Source organism: Littorina saxatilis, linkage group LG7 (assembly GCF_037325665.1).
Source record: "Littorina saxatilis isolate snail1 linkage group LG7, US_GU_Lsax_2.0, whole genome shotgun sequence".
Classification (NCBI taxonomy): Eukaryota; Metazoa; Mollusca; class Gastropoda; order Littorinimorpha; family Littorinidae; genus Littorina; species Littorina saxatilis.
Genome location: NC_090251.1, coordinates 39924756 through 39929592, shown reverse-complemented (window position 1 = coordinate 39929592; position 4837 = coordinate 39924756). Strand labels below are relative to the sequence as shown.

The window sequence follows — 4837 nt, the reverse complement described above, 5'->3', positions numbered from 1 at the left end:
CACGTACTTACTGCAACCCAAAATATAAAAACAACTGTGTCTCTAAAGTCAAGACCTCGATGACAGACAACAAGCTTAAGTTGAATGATGACAAAACAGAGTCTTTACTCATAAAACCTGACCGTGGTTCTTCTGCTACATTGTAGCGCTGAGTTCAATAATCATTGTCGAAATTTGCTCTATAAATCTCTTAGCGCACTGTGATTGTTTCAATAACGATATGGTCAGTAACTATGCAGGGTAACTAAAAAAAAAGGTGTACCTTGTTTTGCTTTGCTTGAAAACATTTTCTTTAACCAGCTTTTCGTCAAATGTTCACTTGAAGCATCAAAGAGACCCTGAAATGTATGAGGATATGAATCAAGATGAAATTTTGAAATGTACTGCGAGGCAGAAATTAAAAATGGCCGACGGTCATTTTGAGTCCAGATCGGCGTCATTCGCAGGTCGGTTTTTGTTGTTGGGACTTTGATAGCGGTTGTGTGCTGTGCGGCAAGGCTATTGGACGTCGTGGGGCCAAATCCCAACTATATATAACAGGGAGTGTTCGAAACCAGACTAGTGTTCAAATGATTTTTCCAGCAATAAAGTTCAACATTTATTCGTTATCGTCAATCTCTTCCCTGCTGTCTGTAGAAAGAATCGAGCCTATCTTCCTTGTTGTGACTACGGTGGAACCCGCTAGAAATTTGTTTTTACTTTCTTATAACCGATATGTTCTTATCCGATGGCTTCGTGATTGTGCATTTAAATATGAATGTTTATGTTTTTAATTGCATGTCGTTGAGTTTAGTATGTGCGTGCGAATCATTATGTGTATTTTCATGTGTTATCGATAGAGAGTGAAAGAGCGTTAGTCAAGGACCGATGTCAAAGGAAACTCCTTTTCTTACAACCGACATAGACATTCAAAACAACTATCTGATAAATGATAAACAAAATAACGAACGAACAAAAACAAAACAAACCAATGAGGAAACCAATTTGTTTTTAAAACAAGCAAACAAACACCTACAAAATGTTGATAAAAGCAATACATACAAAAAACAAAGAGAGAGAGATGAGGTGAATTTGTGTGTTGAATACCATTGATTTGTGGAGAAAAGCGACTACAGGAATAATTTGCCTTTTCTCAATAAGCAGGTTTTTTTCTGAAGTTTATAGAGTAGGTAAGAAGAGGCGGTATAGGGAGCGGAATATATTATCTGGGTCAGTCTTGAGACTGTGTGGAGTTAAGATGCACACTCTTAAATCGGAATTGCTCTTTCTCTTAGCAAGGGGTTTTGTCAAGGTCAAGTTCAGTCCCTCCCATTGTTCTTGCATTGGGGGTTCAATCGATACAGTGTCCATTCCGCTCCCGCTGTGTTGTTTAATTGCCCCGGTGTCACGAACTGAAAACTGCCTGACTGACAATCCCTCTCAGTGCGGTCAATTGCGCATGCGCTAACATGGGGAGATTAATCAGGTCGTGAACAACCTAACCCTAACCCTTACCCTAACCCTAACCCTAACCCTAACCCATGGTTCGTTCGGTCAAAGGGTCGCATTTTTTAAGTCCAAGATTGGCGCATGCGCATTGACAGCATTGAGAGGGATTGTTCAGCAGAGTTTTCAGTTCGTGACACCGGCCCTGACCAGAACTGGCTATTCTTCTTGTGTGGAATGGAGGGGCCAATAAGCGACGCCTCCCCTAACCTTCCCCAACCACCTGTTTCGTCGTTGTTTTCCACTAATTCTCAGACAGCGGTCAGAGTATTGTCCCTCTTCGCCCCTCCCCTCGTTCTTTCTTACATCCAAATATTCGATACATGTATTCTGTATATATTCATTTATCCAGCAGAATGTAGATTTTATGCTATCATCTATATTCGAGAACTCTGTTGAATGTACAATATATTTGATTGTAGCCGATTTGTAACTGCATACGGTTTTTGTTGTGGCAATGGCTGGGGTGCTTTGAGTTGTTTTTGTGGGGTTTTATGGGCATGGATATGCCGTTTGATATCAGTGTTTGGTATACGCCTTGATGTATTTTTCTCTTTGGTAACAAGAAAGGAGAAATGATATGTGACATGACTGCTCTGCGAGGTAGTTCGAGAGTCAGTATGTACTCAGAAGTGTTGTACTTTGTTTGCGGTTTTGTTTACTTATGAGTGTTTGGATTATCAACTGATGAGTAGTGGAATTTACTGTTTATTGACGCATGTTTTATGTAGTTTTCATTGTGGACGAGTGTTTGTAAATATATGTTTGAGGGAGTTTAACTGCAGCTTGTAAGGAGGCTGATAGCAGCCTCGGAGCCCTCCACCTGCCTTCCCATTTTTTGTGTGCTGCCAAAGCGGCATTTTCATTGGTTCCTTAGCTGTGGGAATTAGCCATGTTAGCTCTGCAAGACCCACGTCTCCCCTGTTTGAGATTCAGGGTCCCCAAAACACTGATTTTGATTGAGTCTTGACGACCAAACTGGCTTAAGTGTCTAAATGGTACACCAGACTTTCCACTTAGAGTTGCAGCAATACTTTAGAGAACGGAAGTGGGAGTGTCCCAGTCTTGTACCGTTCCGCAGTTCCATGTTATTACACGGCGAGTAAAGTGGCGTCGCTTTACTCTTTTCTTTATTTTGTTCCAGGCCCCAAACCAATGCCCGATTTTTCAGCCATTTTAGGACTTACATTTTCTTTTACAGTAGGGTATTTATTCGGAGGGTAGCTACTGGTCATGCCCATATTTTCAGCGAATTAGGACTTAGAGTATTTTTAGGGGAGGAAGACAACTATGCAGAAAGATCGATATTGAACCAATAAACATATATTTTCTGCAAAAAAAACCCTATGCATAGTATTATAATCATGTACTTTTTATGAATTAAGTCTGGAACATACTTTTTGTTTTCATGAATTGTTTTCTTGGATTAAATACAATTTCGAATTTTACTTGATTCTTGTTGAGTTGACATTGAGTTGAGTATTTGTCTGTTCGTCTTGTTTGATTGCCATCTTGACAAATGTCTTTCAGACACATATAGCATCTTAGACAGACACAGATACTAAGAGTTTATGTGAGGCTATTACCGCTGGGCTTTACAAATTAACAGTTTTAGATTATTTATTTCAGAAATACACACAGCGTTCACATGAAGAAAGTGTGCCACAGTAATGCAGAAAGCATGTTTTATTACACAACATGCCTTAACGTCTGTTAGTCAATTAAGACTTTGACAATTGAGTATGTGGCAAAACCAGATTTTTTCCGATCTCCTAGGTCAACTTATCTGTACACGCAAGCACAAGACCAAGTGCGCACGGTAAAGATCCTGTAATCCATGTCAGAGTTCGATGGGTTACAGAAACACGAAAATACCCAGCATGCTTCCCTCTAAAGCGGCGTATGCTGCCTGAATGGCGGGGTAAAAACGGTTATATACGTAAAAACCCACCCGTGCAAAAACATGAGTAAACGTGGGAGCTCCAGCCCATGAACAAAGAAGGAGATGAAGAATGTCCAAGTACACACACGCCAGTCCATACTTCGGAATGTATGCATAAGGAGCTGACACGCAAACCCGAACATGCATGCATTGAGAAGGCAAGTACTTTGAAATAATGTATATTTCCGTGTATGCACAAACAGCCAGTGAAGAACCCCCTTCCCCCTTCCTCTCTCCAACCCGCTCCTCCCCCCCCCCTCCACACACACAGGCGCACAAATGTATGCTCGCACGGACGCATGCACGCACGCACGGACACGTACACACGAATTCGAAGCAGCCAGCGAAGCATCCCCTTCTTCACCGACATCCACCCGCTTCCTACAACACACATACACCCCCCCACACACACACACACACACACACACGAAAACCAATCGAGTAGGTTTTTGTCGATCTCTTTATGTACTGCCTGTCTGTTACGTCTTCTGCCACTGTAGAAATGATGTCCATACTTTCATTTGTACCTCAAAAGATTGCTATAAGTTCCCGGAAATGGTTCCCTTTGTCTTTGCTGGTTGGCTTTCATCTGCAATGATAATTACTAACTTTCTCTTGAGAGAAAGCGAATTACGTCTCCTACTTCTCGGCTATGCACGTACCAATGTTTAAACGTAGTTAACATAATTATGCGGTTTGACTCGAAAACGCAAAACTGCAACTGACGCCACCATGGAACCCCCTGAAATGCGAACAAAGTTTAGCTCGACGACTCTTTTACTTTTCTCGTTTTCGGAGATAGATGTTTTTTTGGTTTTTTTTAAAGAATTAAGAGTTCCAAGAGTGTGAAGATAACAAGTTGAATAGATGTATGACAATCAAGAAGAAAACGGTACGCCTGTAGATACCCATGGTTACACTGAGAAAAACAATTAGGGATATTTTTTTCAGTTGTATAATCCAGATGTTAAGCTGATTTGTTTCGGTCAGAAACATATGTGTTTTGAGATCTTCCCTTCTTCTGCTCAAAAATATACGTGTATTGAATGAGAGAAATATTTGGGCATGGCAGCAAAGATCCTTGACCACACCTACTGTCAAAAATGACGTTTTGGACGGCATGATTCACAGTCCTAAACGCTTCTTCGGCGAAATAAAAAGGCTGCATTAAGCTATTTCCTTCAGGACTTTCCTTAAGGAAAATAAGTTAACCAAATCCAAAAGTACCTTTGTGTCTGTGTGCGCATAGAATTGTATTCTTTAAGCGTGTACAATCGACAGGCGCGCACTCCACCTTCAACTGAATGAAAGGAACACACACAAACCCGGACGCACAATGTTGGAATGTGTCCTTTTCCTATCCTTGCGTTTATGCTCAGAGTTTACGATGGCAGTTATTTATGGAATCCA

At 41.0% G+C, this 4837-nt stretch overlaps 1 protein-coding gene across 1 annotated transcript in view; it reads left to right on the top strand.

Annotated features, from left to right (window-relative positions):
- LOC138971450 (uncharacterized) overlaps window positions 1–2095 on the top strand; it is a 13116-nt gene extending 11021 nt beyond the window's left edge. The window contains exon 6 of the mRNA XM_070344180.1: window positions 1–2095. This exon is cut by the window's left edge and continues 1142 nt beyond it. The gene's annotated coding sequence lies outside the window, so the exon portion shown is untranslated.
- Window positions 2096–4837: the final 2742 nt, after the last annotated feature.